The sequence below is a fragment of the Numenius arquata genome, chromosome 28 (assembly GCF_964106895.1).
Source record: "Numenius arquata chromosome 28, bNumArq3.hap1.1, whole genome shotgun sequence".
NCBI classification, from domain to species: domain Eukaryota; kingdom Metazoa; phylum Chordata; class Aves; order Charadriiformes; family Scolopacidae; genus Numenius; species Numenius arquata.
Window position 1 is genome coordinate 1,009,444 of NC_133603.1, and position 17,013 is coordinate 1,026,456.

The following is a 17,013-nucleotide window of genomic DNA, read 5'->3' on the forward strand; positions in this document are numbered from 1 at the left end:
CCAGAACTGAACACAGCCCTCGAGGTGAGGCCTCACCAGTGCCCAGTACAGAGGCACCATCACTGCCCTGCTCCTGCTGGCCACGCTGTTCCTGAGACAGGCCAGGATGCCGTTGGCCTTCTTGGCCACCTGGGCACACTTCTGGCTCATGTTCAGCCGGCTGTCCACCAACACCCCCAGGAAGACAACAGTTCCCTGTGCTTGTAAGGGACTTGTAAGAGGGAGGTTCCCAATCAGCTCCTCGGAGACCGGTCCAGAGAAGAGCCGTTACGGATAGTTTTAATAAAGTCTGTGACATATGTATCCCGTGTGCCTTGTTTTTTAGAATGTTTTAATATACAAAGGTAATGTTCCTGGGGTCGGGAGGACATCAAGAAGCAATCTACTCCAAGTATTCTGGCGGAGCTTATCAAGAAAGACCTAATTCTGATTCGTCATGTTCAATGAAGCCCTCACGATCCCGGAGGCTCTAAAGGACTCCTGTGAGACTATACAGTATGTCTTGTTTCAGCTTTCATTTCCTAATCAAGAAGAGACAGAATCTCAGTCTAGAAAAGTTATCAAACTCACTAGGTGTGGGAAAAGCTAATTCAGTTAAACAGCAACTTTGACCCAGAATTACATGTGTACAAATTGCCACAAAATAGATAAGCTGGAGTTCAGGGCCATAAACGACTTTCCTGTAAGACCCACAGAAATGAGGAGTGAAGGCGATTGCATGTCATCAGCTTACAAAAGAAAAAGATGAAAGTTTATTTTAGCTATGAAGGAAGGGCACCAGATTCTGTTCTCCTGCAGCTTGCTCGGTTTTAATTTGTCAGCTTTGGGTTCTTTAGGATGGGGTAAACTCACAAATTCACTTTCCGAAGTATTACTTAAGAATTCATACACTGAAACTCAATTACTGAAGCATTCCTCTCCAAATTTATGTAACTACAATTCTAAACTGAGATTCTTTGGCTTTAAACCTGCGGCTGTACAACCACAGATTGCAGTGTTTTGAGAAGCTGTAGGTTTGTTACATGAAAAAACCCGATTCGGTTTTGTTTTACAAAACAAAGACTGAAGGAATAATTCAACTTCCCCGTTATCACATAAGGGCTCCAAGTTTCCCTGCAACCAGAAAACATTATGCGTAAGAACAATTCTCAGTGGCGCTGGGAGGTAGATAAAGAGCTTTGGATAATTATTCACACCAAAATAACAGCTTTCTAAACGTCCACAAATTTTTTATCCCGGGCTATAGACAAAACAAACCAAAAAAATGCCCCACGTTCCTAATTGATTTCAGGTTCAGCAAGATGTTTTCAGTGGAAAAACATGTCCTCTGCTGCTTCTGTACCCGAGGTAGAACCTCTTCACACCAAGCTCCATGCTGGCACTCGGTGAAGTCACTGCAGATGGTGACACTGAACCGCAGAGACCAGGGCTGGCCTGTCGCTGCCCACAAGAAGGATGCCTCGGATGTCACCCCGATGCTCCCATCGCCCCAGAGAAACAGAATGTTTTCCTTCCTTGCCTTGCCCAAATTCTTCTGAGATCGGCACTGGTGAGGCCCCACCTCGAGGGCTGTGTCCGGTTTTGGGTCCCCTACCACAAAAAAGACATTGAGGGGCTGGAGCGGGTCCAGAGAAGGGCAACGGAGCTGGTGAGGGGTCTGGAGAACAAGTCCTGTGAGGAGCGGCTGAGGGAGCTGGGGGCGTTCAGCCTGGAGAAAAGGAGGCTGAGGGGAGACCTTCTCGCTCTCTACAGCTCCCTGAAAGGAGGGTGTAGCCGGGGGGGTTCGGTCTCTGCTCCCAAGTCACAGGCGATGGGACAAGAGGAAACGGCCTCAAGTTGCCCCAGGGGAGGTTCAGACTGGACATTAGGAAAAATTTTGACACTGAAAGGGTTATCAAGCCTTGGAATGGGCTGCCCAGGGAAGGGGCTGAGGCACCATCCCTGGAGGTGTTCAAAAGACGGGTTGACATGGTGCTGGGGGACATGGTTTAGTGATGGTTTTTTTTGTCAGAGTTAGGTTGATGGTTGGACTAGATGACCTTGAAGGTCCCTTCCAACCTGGGTGATTCTATGATTCTACTTTTTGGTCGGTTTTGATCTGCAATGCAACTGCACGGTTTTTCCAGATTTTGCCTTCTCGTTTAGCAGAGGCGAGGGGGGGCTCGTGCAGTGACTGTGTGGGACACCGATGGGATGAGCACAGGTGACTGTCACATCGATGGGCCCCGCTATGGGTCGACAGGGACTATAAATGACCGTTGTGCCCCACTGCAATGGGGGACCCCTCCCCACCACCCACCCTCACCCTTGCCAAGGCCTGAGAATCGCGGATCAATGGGACGCCGGTGACTCCGGAGGATCATCGAGCCATCCTGTGGACCCACCATCGTGGTGGTGATAGACTATTTCTTGTCTTGCAGCTCTCCCAAATTCTGCTTCTCCTTTCCTCCTTTCCTCTCCCTCTGCCTTTTCTCTATTGCTGGCATCATTTTTTAGGTACCAACAATAAAACTACAGTAAAGAGCATCAGACCTCATTTGTGTCTCAATCGCGCCCCCGGAATCATTTTGAACCCCCTCCCGGACAAAAAAATCAGACCGGGACCTAACATATTACTGGTGACGAAGGTGGGATAGGATTCTGGGGACTGGGAGTGCTGTTTTTACTATTTGCTTATTGTGTGTATTGGAGAAGTGCTGAAGTTTTTGTGAACAGTAGGAATTTATTTTTGGATTTGTTTATTGACTGTTAGTGGTCTGTGAACATACGTGTGCGCCTCTCGGAGACGTAAGGGGGTGGGAATCTGTGTTGAATTGTTTAGTGTGCTATGTGCGACCTCTCCGAGTGACTGCCCCCGACCTTTGTTGTTGAAAACCAGATTTGAGTTTTGATTTTTTTTGTTGTTGTTGAGTAAATATGAGTGAGAGCCTCTCACCCCCTTCGGGGCGAGAAGTTTTGTCTGATCTTTTGGAAAAACATAATGCGCGCCCTTCAGTACCGGGTAGTGATTGGGCACGAGATAATTGGCATAATCTGCAGAGTGTTTCCGATCGAATCAGCGCCTTACAAAGGGATGCCAGACTTTGCTTTGGAAAAGGGCAATCTATTCTATGCGCCGTTCTGGGTGCTAGTTTAGTTGCTGCCGTAGAAGCTCGGGATCAGCGACGCGGCGCCGAGTCTCAAATTGTATAGTCTCTGCAGACTCTGGTACAATCATCTTTGCAAGGAGGAGTGGAGGAGTTAAAGGGGCAGTGAGATCAAGAGCGAGCTCAGGCGAGTTGTTTGCAGTCCGCCCTTAAAGAACAACTCCTTGCGGACGGGAGCAGAAGAGATCCCTTATACCCCAGCACAGAATTAGGCGAAGCGAAAGCTAAATTGGACGAGGGGAAAGCCCCTCCTTGTTCGCTCCAGGCCTCTTGTCAAAGTGGAGTATGAGTTTGACGATGGTCAAAATGCTGCCCCTCAACTTACCATTAAGGAAATGCCTTACTCCGCTGTGGAATTAGCTAAACTAAAGAAAGAATTTAGCCGTGCTCCCAGGGAGTCAGAGACAGAGTATGTGTGGAGAGTGTCCTCATCGGGTGGAGATCAGGTACTGTTAAGTGAGAAGGAAGCTGAAGGATATTGGGCCCCTGGAATGTTCTTAACTACTGGCCACCACCGGGCTCCCTGGTCCCTAACTCAAAAAGCAGCCTATTGGGCTGGAGGTCTCAGTCCTTCAGAAGGAGGAGACCCCCTTGCTATCTCCGGGTCGGTCGATCAGATAGTGGAAAGTGTGCAAAAAGGGGTTTGCCTGCAAATGATGTCCAACCATGAGCTTAGACTCCAACGAGAATCCCCCGTGATGCTGCCAGTAGACCCCGAATGAACGGCACCGCCGATAAGAGGACTCCCTGGCTCTTTGAAACCAATCGGTACACAGCTGCGAGGAACCATTAGGGCAGCGTGCCGAGGTGAGGCAGCTGCAGCAGAGGAAGGGGAAGAAAGAGCACCCCCCGATCACAGAGATCCAAACCGGAGGGCGTGGACATGGGGAGAAGTTGCCCAAGAATTAATTAACTACGGGTGAAAATATGGTCCTGTTAGTGTCCCCTCTGCCAAACCAGACTCGAAAGGGTTAAGACAGACAGAGCTAGAAACCCCTCCGGCTGCCAGAGCCAGAGAAAAAACAATGGGTCAGTGGCGGGAGGGAGATATCCAAGAGGCGAAATACCTTGTGGACTATGGGATGGCAGAAAGGTACTCCCCGAGATCTGATGGATGGGTTACCAACTGACACGCTAGAAAAACTGGTTAAGGAGTGGCCCGAGAAACCTGTGGCTCCCCAAAATTTAACTTCAAGCTGGACAAAGACGCCGGGCAATTCTACCCCGAGTCTCCGCTGCCCCCCCGCTTTCGATCTCTCCAGCAGGAATCTGCGGGAAACTCACTGCTCCGCTTCTCAACAGCGGGCGGAGGAGCGGAGGGGCCTGGCTACGTATCAGACAGCTCCCTATGAACCAGCGAGGAGATGTTATGATTACCTGTTTTGTAGGACCTAAGAAAATCCCAATTACATTTTTGGTAGATACTGGAGCTCGAATTTCAGCCTTGAGAACTGAGGATGCGTCCCGTAGTGGCATTTCAGTACGGAAGCGAGGGTTGTTGTAGCTGATGCGGTCGGCAATGTACAAGCACAATCATTAGCCACAGTTAACTGGACACTGCCGGGAGAGGAAACAACCGTTTTAACACCAGTGGTTGTCGGACCATTCCCACTTAACCTCTTAGGGCTGGGTGTCTTGAAAGATAGAAAGTGGACGGACACAGGGGGAGGGAGCTGGTCTTTTGGTGCAGTGGAGGTGCGACTTTTACAAACCGCACCCCCACTTCCCCCCTTGAAAATAACAAACATCAAACCCCTCGGGGCACGAGAGGGAATAGCCCCACTGTTAGAGGACTTAAGGGAACAAGGAGCTGTCGGTCCTACTCACTCTCCTTTTAATTCCCCGGTACGGCCAGTCCGAAAGCCAAATGGCAAATGGAGATTGACTGTAGATTATCCAAGAGTAAATGCAAATACTGGTCCATTAACAGCTGCAGTGCCAAAACCAGCTGACCTCACAGCTACTACCCAGGAGCGAGCTCACCCTGTTATGGCAACTATCGATGTTAAGGATATGTTTTCAATGGTCCCTCTGCAACCTGAGGACCAGGATCGTTTCGAGGGTACAAGCATTCTCCCGCATTAGCCCACCATGCTTTAGCAAAAGAACTTGAACTGATCCCGCTAGAAGAAGGAGTCAGAATTTACCAATACATCGATGATGTGCTAATAGGAGGAAATCAGACAGAAAAGGCTCAAAAAACACAAAATGACATTATTGTCCATTTGGAGAGCTTAGGATTAAAGATTCCACCTGAAAAGGTTCAAGCCCCCTCCAACGAGGTTAAATTCTTAGGAATCTTGTGGAAAGGAGGAATGACCTGCATTCCTAAAGATACTCTTACCACGCTAGACCAGGGAAAAATGCCCGGATCAAAGAAAGAGTTGCAGCATGTGTTGGGATTGCTCGTGTTTTGGAGAAAACATATCCCAGACTTTTCTATCATTGCCAGACCTTTGTATGACTTACTGAGAACAGGTGTGTCTTGGGACTGGACCCCATTCGTGAAGAAGCTTTGCAGCTTTTAATACATGAAGCAGCGAATCACCAGGCACTTGGCCCTGTATATCCCACGGATCCTGTGCAAATTGAGTGGGGGTTCTCTCAATCAGGATGGTCATTACGCTTTCGGCAAAAAGATCCTGAAGGTCCTCCTCGTCCTATCAGTCTTTCTGTCGGGTCCTTACAGGGCGCACTCACCATGGCCGCACTTCTCGCAGCGAACCGGGAGGTTTTCGGGGTTCAGGGCTCGGCCGGAGCAGACGCAGCAGGATTGTTCCTTGCCCGACACCGCCGCTGGGGGGGGATGCAATTAATGACAGGGGGGTAACTAATTAAAGGAGGGGAGGGGTTCATTAATTTAGGGGGAGCAGTTCTTACTGGGCCTGATGTCCCTTTACTTGAAGGGACTATTTTTACCTTAAAATTCTGGCAGGTGGCAACAGACCAAAGGAGAGGAGTAGGAGAGAAGGACGGGAGAAGCCGGGTGAAGGGTCCCTCTCGACTCCTGGTTTGACCAATGGAGGTGACACAATCATAGAACCATGGGATTGTCGGGGTCGGAAGGGACCTGTGGGATCATCTGCTCCAACCATGAACCCAACGCTGATAAAAGCCATCACTGACCCATGTCTCTAAGCACCATCTCAACCGGGCTTTTGAATCCCTCCAGGGATGGTGCCTCCACGCCTTCCCTGGGCAGCCCATTCCAAGGCTTCATAACACTTTCCATGGAAAAAATGTTCCCAATATCCAATCTGAACCTCCCCTGGTGCAACTTGAGGCCGTCTCCTCTCGTCCCATCGCCTGTTCCTTGGGAGAAGAGACCGACACACCCCCCCTGGCTACACCCGCCTTTCAGGGAGTTGGAGCGAGCGAGAAGGTCTCCCCTCAGCCTCCTCTTCTCCAGACTGAATACCCACAGCTCCTTCGGCTGTTCCTCAGAAGGTCTCCAGACCCCTCACCAGCTCCGTTGCCCTTCTCTGGACCCGCTCCAGCACCTCAAGGTCTTTTTTTGTGGTGAGGGGCCCAAAACCGGACACAGCCCTTGAGGTGGGACCTCCCCAGTGTCCAGTACAGGGGGACGGTCACCTCCCGAGTCCTACTCACCACGCTGTTCCTGACACAGGCTGTTGGCCTCCTTGGCCACCTGGGCACGCTGCTGGCTCATGTTCAGCCCACAGTCGACCAACACCCCCAGGTCCTTTTCCTTGGGGCGGCTCCAGCCGCTCTGCCCCAGCCTGGAGCATCCATGGGATTGGTGTGACCCAAGGGCAGGACCCGGCACTTGGCCTTGTGGAACCTCATCCCATTGGCCTCGGCCCATCGATCCAGTCTGTCCAGATCCCTCTGCAAAGCCTTCCTGCCCTCCAGCAGATCAACATCCCACCCAGCTTGGTGTCGTCTCTGAAGTGCTTGAGGGAGCACTCAATCCCCTCCTGCAGATCATTGATGAAGATGTTGAAGAGAACCGGCCCCAGCACCCAGCCCCGGGGGACACCACTGGTGTTTCTAGATCTTTCAGGAAGTTCAGAGTGACACTCACAGGGAATGGACCGCAGCAAATCACGGCTCCCAGCTCAGACCCTGGGCAGGAACACCCCGGTGGCAGGTCCTGCGTGTCCTACAGATGAAACCTCGAGAGCTCCCTGTGCTGAATGTATCTAAAGGCAGCGGCATGATGGACGAAAGGATTCCTGAAAACCAGATTCATCAAAAGCGACTTCTGTAAGTCCCTGGGCAAAACTGCCCATGGTATCACCACATTATGGAATCACAGAATCACATGGGGTTGCAAGGGACCTCTGGAGATCATCTCCTCCAACACCCTGCCAGAGCAGGTCCCAGAGGAAGGTGTCCAGGTGGGGTTTGAACGTCTCCAGAGAAGGAGACTCCACCACCTCCCTGGGCAGCCTGTTCCAGAGCTCTGCCACCCTCACAGGAAAGAAGTTCCTCCTCGTGTTTAGGTGGAACTTCTTAAATTCAAGTTTGTGCCCATTTCCTCTTGTCCTGTCCCTGGGCACCACTGAAAAAAGACTGGTCCCGTCCTCCTGACACCCACCCTTTAAGTATTTATAGGCGTTGATCAGATCCCCCCTCAGTCTTCTCTTCTCCAGACTAAAAAGACCCAAGTCCCTCAGCCTTTCCTCATCAGAGAGGTGCTCCAGGCCCCTCATCATCTTGCTCCTGCATCCCCTGCTTGCCTTCCTCTGCCTGGGGACTGCCTCAGAGATTCCCCGATCCATGAGGTGCCGAGGTTAAATTTGTTCTTTGCCTTTAATCTGTGTTTTTGTGGTTGTTCCTGCGTCCTGCCTGCATCGGCTCACACAATTATTATTTTTAGTGCTTGGGTTGTGCATCGTTTCGACCTTGGGAAAGAGGATGGAACTCGGCTTTGTTGTGCTACATCAAGATAAAGGCTGTTAATGAAAATATAATTACTGCAGGAGCGGTAATGTACTAGATTGGAGTTGGGTAGCTATCCTATTTTTTGAGCTTGCTGCTTTTGAGGTAGAAAAACTGTAAAGTTTAAATGTTTAAAGAAGTGCTAATAACTTCTACAGATTTACGCAACGACCGTTTAAATACCCTGAACTCAAGAAAATGGAGTAGAAAGCAAAAGCCGGAAGAGACACGTGTAAGAACAGAGAAATATAAAACCTTAAATCTTTTTGAGTTGCCTGAATCCCGGTTGACATCATTTGGAAATACTTCTTTCTAGGTTTGTCCAAAGCCTTTGCATTGAACCCACCAGCCTGCATCTGCCTTCCACTCTGCTTCTATCTACTTCTTGTCTAAATCTTACATGAGAGATGGGCAAAACTCAATTCCTCTTTCTCTTCTAATGCTTTTGTTATCGGGGGGCGGGGGAAGGGTTGGTGTCTAAGCCCAGTTGTAACCCATACGGAATTATTTTCCCTATGGCTATTTGTGTGATCCTCTGAAAGAAACCTTACTAGTCTGACACACTGAATTCTAATTAATTTCTGTAGCAAGTTACTCTGTCTTCTTGAATGATAACACTTGGTCTAACAACCTTTTACATACGTTTAAATGTGTTGGTTTTTTTTCCGTTACTGCATTTTTGGTCTTTCTGTGAACGGTCCATGAGGAAGGAGTAGGTCTGTCACCAAGAACATCAATTGCCATGTGAGCAAAACACTGATTTTATGTGGGATCTCTTTGATGACGTTTCTATGAGACATAAGGATTGTGTACAAAGTGTGATCTCTAAAGAAATAAAACAAGCCCCGAATCTTCTGTCTTATTATTTTAGCTTTTGGCTTTTCCATGCCGCTGTTTCCTCCTTTTTAAATGATCTAAGAAGATGGGAAAAGAAGGGAGATCGGGCTTTTTCTTTTTTTTTAGAGCTGCAGAATGGCTGAAATGGAGGTACTTCCGGCAGAATTATTTTTAGGGTGTTCTTTTTTGCTGCTTTTACAACCTGATAAAAATATGCCTGGTCTGTCCCGGAAAACCAAGAAAACTTATTAAAAAAGCCAGCTGGAAAGTTGCTCTTTTGTGAGCTTCAGCTGAACTTTTGGATGCTGCAGAAGTCTGTGTTAAAGAATGAACTTCTGTCTTGTTTTCTTTTTCACATGAAGTAGTAAAAATTTAGGTCTCAAGACCTCTTTCCCTTTCCCGTCACCTCCTCCCAAAATCTCATACAACATGATTTCTGTTTGGTTTTTGCTCTAATTAAACACGAGGGTCTTAGGAAGCTGCGTAAACCTTGTCACTAAGCGTTCCTAGGGAGATAAAGCTTTAAGTGCTTTAATTTGTGTGGTTTAATACTGTCTCTCTGTCTTCCAGCACCGAGCCCTTGGATGCGTTCGCCCATGGAGACGCCTTCCAGTGAGTCCAGTAAACGACGTCGTCTTTACCGGTCCATCAGACGGTGTCCGGCTTCTTCCTGGGGACACCCGAGAGTCTTCCCGCGGAGGTGAGATCTCTGGGTGGAAAAGAGAATTGATCATAGAATCACTCAGGTTGGAAGGGACCTTCAAGGTCATCTAGTCCAACCATCAACCTAACTCTGACAAAAAAAACCATCACTAAACCATGTCCCCCAGCACCATGTCAACCCGTCTTTTGAACACCTCCAGGGATGGTGCCTCAGCCCCTTCCCTGGGCAGCCCATTCCAAGGCTTGATAACCCTTTCAGTGTCAAAATTTTTCCTAATGTCCAGTCTGAACCTCCCCTGGGGCAACTTGAGGCCGTTTCCTCTTGTCCCATCGCCTGTGACTTGGGAGAAGAGACCGACCCCCCCCCGGCTACACCATCCTTTCAGGGAGTTGTAGAGAGCGAGAAGGTCTCCCCTCAGCCTCCTTTTCTCCAGGCTGAACGCCCCCAGCTCCCTCAGCCGCTCCTCACAAGACTTGTTCTCCAGACCCCTCACCAGCTCCGTTGCCCTTCTCTGGACCTGCTCCGGCCCCTCAATGTCTCTTTTGTTGTAAGGGGCCCAAAACTGGACACAAAAATAGTCCCTGAAGGATAAGGCAGTGCTCAAGTAGGAGAATTATTGGCTGTGTGCAATGTCTTTCAGCACGAGGATCAATCTACCTCTCCTGCCTATATCTACACTGATTCTTTCGCTGTCTTTTAAGGGTGCACTGAGTGGCTCCCATTCTGGGAACAGAACGGGGGGGAAGTTAAAGGAAAAGTGGCAAGATATTCCAGCAATTGCTAAACAAGGGAGCTTTGCAGTGGCATGGATTGCCTCCCACCAGACCCACGAAACTCCGGCTAGCCGATGGAACAATGAAGCCGATGAGATGGCCCGACTTGCCCCCTCGCAAAATGAACCAATAGGGGAGAATTGGGAACGACTTCTGGAATGGTTACATGTGAAAAGGGGGCACACTGGGGCAAAAGATCTGCATGGAGAAGCTCAAACAAGAGGTTGGCCAGTCACCCGAGGAAATTGTCAGACTTGTATTCCAGCTCGTGGCCGATGCCGCGCGCCATTAGGAAAACATCCTCTTAGGGAAGACCCACTACGTATTCGAACGGGTGAAGGACTGTGGGGTGCCTGGCAAATAGATCACATGGGTCCATTCCCAAGATCTAATGGAAAATATTATGTACGAGTAGGGGTAGAAATAACATCAGGCCTAGTGCAAGCCGAGGCTTTTCCCCGTGCCACAGGAGAGAACGCTGTTAAAGCCTTGCAACTGTGGCTTAGTACCCTTCCTAAGCCTCAGGCAATTCAGTCGGACAATGGCTCTCACTTTACAGCTAAAATTGTTCAGGACTGGGCCAAAGAGAAAGGAATTCAATGGGTATTTCACACTCCGTACTATCCTCAGGCTAATGGAACAGTGGAACGTACTAATGGCCTCCTCAAACCCCATGAATCAGAGTGGGACAAACAGCCTTTCGGAAGCTGTTGCCCACGGTAACAGCCGGTGGGGGGTGAATGGATGCCCCAAAATTACAGCCTTTAGCCCACAAGCTCCTACCATAGTCCCAACAGCTCCTGGCCCAGACCACCCCAGTAAACCCTCGCATTACCCTGGACAACCAGTCCTGGTGGAACTACCTACGATAGGAGCAGTTCCCCTAGCATTGGGTACACCCCTTAACAAATATACCTGGATTGCAAAAGATGCCCTAGACAAAGAATACAAAATTAATACTAGATGGACCGTCCCATCTTTTTAGTATCTGTAATCCCGCTTCCCGTTTTGAACCGAGGATGGCTTTTTTTTCATCTTGTCTTTCCAGGAACAGTCCACCAAAAACCAAAGACTCTACTGCAAGCTGTACTGAAGATATATGTAGGCTTTAATGCTTTAATCCTTTGCATCGTATTGGTACAATTGCTTTGTTTCGCTTATGCTTTTAGGATGTATTGTGTATCATCACAGAAACTGTTTTGGGCAACTCTTTACCCTTAGCTCTTGGGGAAGCTGTAGTCTCATAGATGTTACTGAATAGAAAAATGAGTTTGTGACGTTAGGGACCTCTGTAGCCCGGGCATTCAACCTCACTAATTGTTGGGTGTGCGGAGGACCACTTGGTTCAGCGACCTGGCCGTGGACCTCGGTCCCTGTTTCCCCTAATGGCTAGTGAGCAATTACAGCGAGGAAAAAAAGGACATCTGTTGGGAAGAAGAAAGCTCACCATCTCCTTGGCCAATCCGATACCCAGCTCGAGGCCAATACTGTCTGAGCCGCACTCAACCAGGTGGTACCTTTGTAGGGATCAGCACTTGTAATTGGACCTTCACACGTGGGAATCACGCGTCTCCCCCTAATGATCTTTTTGTGGTATCCGAAAGCAATTTAACTTCACTGCCAAAGGTCCTCGATAGGTTTGGGTGAATGAATCGGGGCACGTGAAGCTGTTTTCTGGCTTCTGGTCTCCGGTAAATATAACTGTCCACACAGACTGTTGGTATACACCAGAAAAAAACATAAGTTGTAACTGGAGGAATAGCACGGGTGCTTGGTGTTGCAGTGTTATAGATAGAGCCCACCATTCCAGTCCATGGCAAAATTTGGCATTCCATACCCCTTTAGGATTGAGTAATTCGACCTATTTTTCAGGTGCCCTAGACTCCCACTGGTCTATTTGAAAATGGCACCAGAGCACCGCAAGGCCACTATTGGATCTGTGGACACCATGCACACGAAATGCCACCAGCAAATTGGACAGGAACAGGTTACGTTGGAGGAATCCACCCTTTGTTTGTCCTCCTTCCCGAAAGCGGTGGTAATGATCTAAGTGTTAAGCTGTACGATGATCTCACACGGAATAAGCGATCTATTGACACCAGTCTGACACCTGGAAGTAGCCAAAAATGGGGAAAAGATGGCTGGTCCCCCGCAACAAACCATTGAACATCACGGGCCAGCCACCTGGAATCCTACTGAGTTAATTAGCGGTGCTCGAGAACCCATCTATAACCTAAACCGCATAATTCACCTTCAAGCTGTTTTAGGAATCGTTACTAACGAAACTGCTCGCGCCCCAGATCTGTTGGGGGGCCAGGCCACGCAAATGCAAACCCCAATTTTGCAACACCACGTGGTTCTCGACCACCTGCTGGCTGAAGGAGGAGGTGTTTGTGGTAAATTGAATGACTCAAATTGTTGCTTAAAAATTGATGATAACGGCCAGATTGTCAAACAAATAACCTCTGGGATAAGAAAGTTAGCCCACGTCCCTGTCCAAACCTGGAAAGACCGGGAAATTGATCCCTTTTCCTGGCTTCTAGGAGGTCCATGGGTCAAACGAATTCTGTTCTACTTGCTGTGTGGAACTGCAATGCTTTTCTTCTTACCGTGTATAATTCCGTGTTTAATACGATGGATTCAAAGTGCGGTACAAAATACGGAGTTTGTACCTACTGTCTCCCCTAACGGCGTGAAGTGTGTACGGGCCGTCCCAGAACCTGTTTCTTTGCCCCTAAATATTGTGTAAACTCCTGCCTAATTCTCCCTCTTTCCCTCCCCCCTCCTCACCCACCACGGGTCCTGAAGAACTCCTCGGGGACCTTCGAGCCGCGGGGTGGATGTAAGAGCCCGACAGACCGATAAGATGCCTCAAAGCCCGCTCGCCGCAGGACTTCTATCGCCGGTGTACCCATAACAAAGGATTTGTGTCCTTGGTTCTCAAAACTCTACCCTGTTTAACCCAAAAACTTGCCTGTTTCTCAAGGCCCAGCGCTGCTCACGAGGCAGAGGCAGGGCGGGGGGGAGGGGGCTCGTGCAGCAACCGTGTGGGACACCGATGGGATGAGCACAGTGGGAGACAGTGCCAAAAGCCTTGCTGAAGTCAAGGTAGATGACATCTGCTGCTCTCCCCTCATCCAGCCATCCAGTTATAACGTCACAGAAGGCTATCAGACTGGTCAAGCATGATTTACCCTTGGTAAATCTGTGTTGACCACGTCCAGTAACTTCTTGATCTTCAACGTGTTTGGAGATGACACCCAGAACGAGTCTCTCCGTTATTTTCCCAGGGATGGAGGTGAGACTAACCGGCCTGTAGTTCCCTGCGTCCTCCTTCTCGCCCTTTTTGTAGACTGGTGTGATATTTGCCTTCCTCCAGTCCTCAGGCACTTCACCTGTTCTCCAAGACCTCTCAAAAATGACGGAGCTGGCTGTGTGACAGAACTCAGAGGGTCATAATTAATGGAGCAGGGTCAAGCTGGAGGCCTGTAACCAGCGGTGTCCCCCAGGGGTCAATACTCGGCCCAGTCCTGTTCAACATATTCATCAATGACCTGGACGAGGGGACAGAGTGTATCCTCAGCAAGTTCGCTGATGACACCAAACTGGGAGGGCTGGTCGACACTCCAGAGGGCTGTGCCGCCATCCAGCATGACCTGGACAGGCTGGAGAGCTGGGCAGAGAAGAACCTCATGAGGGTCAACAAGGGCAAGCGTAGGGTCCTGCACCTGGGGAGGAAGAACCCCAGGCACCGATACAGGTTAGGGATGGATCTTCTGGAAAGCACTACTGAGGAGAAGGATCTGGGAGTCCTGGTGGATAGCAAACTTTCCATGAGCCAGCAGTGCGCCCTTGTGGCCAAGAGGCCAACGGGATCCTGGGCTGCGTAGGGAAGAGTGTGGCCAGTAGGTGGAGGGAGGTCATTCTCCCCCTCTGCTCTGCACTGGTGAGGCCACAACTGGAATACTGCGTCCAGTTCTGGGCTCCCCAGTTCAAGAGAGACAGGGAACTACTGGAGAGAGTCCAACGCAGGGCAACAAAGATGACTGAGGGATTGGAGCATCTCCCTGATGAGGAAAGGCTGGGAGAGCTGGGGCTCTTCAGCCTGGAGAAGAGAAGGCTGAGGGGAGACCTTATCTGTGTTTACAAGTACCTAAAGGGTGGGTTGAAGGAGGATGGAGCCGGACTCTTTTCAGGGGTTCCCAGTGACAGGACGAGGGGCAACAGGCACAAGCTGGAACATGGGAAGTTCCATCCAAATATGAGGAGAAACTTCTTTCCTGTGAGAGTGGCAGAGCCCTGGAACAGGCTGCCCAGGGAGGGGGTGGAGTCCCCTTCCCTGGAGATCTTTGAGACCCGCCTGGATGCTCCCGAGCGATGTGCTCTGGGCAGCCCTGCTTCAGCAGGGGAGTTGGACCGGATGGTCTCTAGAGGTCCCTTCCAACTCCGACAACTCCGTGATTCCGTGACTGTCACATCGATGGGCCCCGCTACGGGCCGACAGGGACTATAAATGACCGTCGTGCCCCACTGCAGTGGGGGACCCCTCCCCACCACCCACCCTCACCAAGGCCTGAGAGTCACGGAATGGGACCGGGACCTAACATGCCCCCCCCCCCCCCCCCGCCTTTTCCAGTGACCCCTCCCAGCCCCTTTACCCCCCGCCAAGATGCAACAGCCCCCCCGCACCTCCCCCCCCCAAAGCCTACAAGGACAGGCGGGTGCCCTCTGAGACCCCCCCAAACCACCCCCAGCACCACTAAATACTTCCTGACGCGCCTGAATGCCCCCAGCCCCCCCAAAGTCCCCCACAAACCCCCTCAAAGCCCTGGAGCCCCCCCAACCCACCCTTATGTTCATCTCTCAGCCCCTCAGACCCCCCCAGGCTCATCCCACCCCTCCCCCCCAGACCCCCCCTTTATGTTCATCTCACAGCCCCCCCCAAGGTCGTCGTTCCCCCCCCCAGCGGCTAAAAGATGCCCTCGACCACCCCCCAAACCCTTTATTATTAAAATAAATCACCCGTTTCAGCTCTTTGACTGTTTTTTTTGTTTCAATTAACTTTATTTTACTTTATTATTTTTACATTTTTATTGATTGAAAAAAAATCCAATTATTTAATCCAATTATTTAATCCAATTATTTAATCCAATTATTTAATCCAATTATTTAATCCAATTATTTAATCCAATTATTTAATCCAATTATTTAATCCAATTATTTAATCCAATTATTTAATCCAATTATTTAATCCAATTATTTAATCCAATTATTTAATCCAATTATTTAATCCAATTATTTAATCCAATTATTTCAGAGCAGCGCTCGGTGGCGGCAGCAGCGGTCCCCTCGCAGGTCGCCGCCATTTTCCCCCGGGACACGTGAGCGCGACCAACCAATCAGCGATGGGGCAGGAAGTGGCGGGGGTTACTTCCGGTTGGGGTGGGCCGTGCCCACCACGCACTGGTTCACCTGAGGGAGGGGGAGGGGGAGGGGGAAGGCGGGGGGTGTTGTGGGACCCCCCAGAACAGCCCTTGGACATCCCCCCCCACAAACACCTGCCCCTTCTCCAACAGCTCCATCCAAACCTCCCCCCCCACCTTGCTGGCGAAGCGCAGGGAGTTGAGGGTCTCGGAGAAGTTCTCCTCCAGGGGGCAGATGTTCACAAACATGAGCACAGCTCCATCCAAACCTCCCCCCCCCACCTTGCTGGCGAAGCGCAGGGAGTTGAGGGTCTCGGAGAAGTTCTCCTCCAGGGGGCAGATGTTCACAAACATGAGCCTGGGGGGAGTCGGGGGGTGTGGGGTGTCAAAGGGGCCCCCCCAAACCTCCCCCACCCCCAATAACCCCAAACACCTTCCAGCCCCCCCACATCCCCCTCACAAGCCTCCCCCCCAACAAACCCTAGCCACAAAAAACCCCTAAGCCCCCCCACCCCCAAAACTCCCCCCAGCCTCCCCATCCCCCCCCACACCTCCCCCAGGCCCCCCCAAACCTCCCTCAACCCTCCCACCCCCCAACCCGCTCCGGCCCCCCCCAAACCTCCCCCCCCTCACATCTTGGCGGAGCCCCCCAGGGAGTTCTGCAGCAGGTAGGTCAGATGATTTCCCCCCCCCCCCCCCCCCCAGACCCCCTCCCGGCTTCACCTTGAGCTCCTGGACCAGATTATGGAGACTGCGACGCTTCATCTCCTGCCTGTGGAGCTGCTCCCCCAGCTGCCAGCGCTGCCTGCGCCCGCAGGTGCCCCTCTAGCACCTGCAGCTGGACCTGGGGGGGGAAACGGCCCCCGGGGGGGGGGGGGGAGAACAGCCCTCAGTTAACACAGGAGGGGGGAAAGACTGGCTCCGCAGGGGTGGAAAAGCAGCCCTGGTTGGGGGGACGCACACACACAGAAACCAGCCTCGACTGCGGGGTGCTGAGACAGCCCCGCTCCCGGGTGGCGCTTTGGGGCTGAGAGCAATCAGAGCAGAAAACCACCTTTTTTTTTATTTTTCTCCTCATTTTGCTGGAGGAAAGCAGGGAGATCTCCCCCCTCCGTGACCCACCTCCCTTTCCTGCAGCGTGGCCGCCAGCGTCCTCGCCTTCCCTTTGGCCTCGGCCAGCGCTTGCCCACATGCCTCCACCTCCTCCTCCAGACGCCGCTTGTCCTCTGCCAAGCGCTGCGCCTCCCTCCGCCATTGATCTCTCT

The 17,013-nt window shown here is 51.0% G+C and overlaps 1 pseudogene; it reads left to right on the forward strand.

Annotated features, from left to right (window-relative positions):
* The first annotated feature begins 2,916 nt into the window (after positions 1-2,916).
* On the forward strand, positions 2,917-4,541 carry LOC141476086 (uncharacterized; annotated as a pseudogene).
* The last annotated feature ends 12,472 nt before the right edge of the window (positions 4,542-17,013 follow it).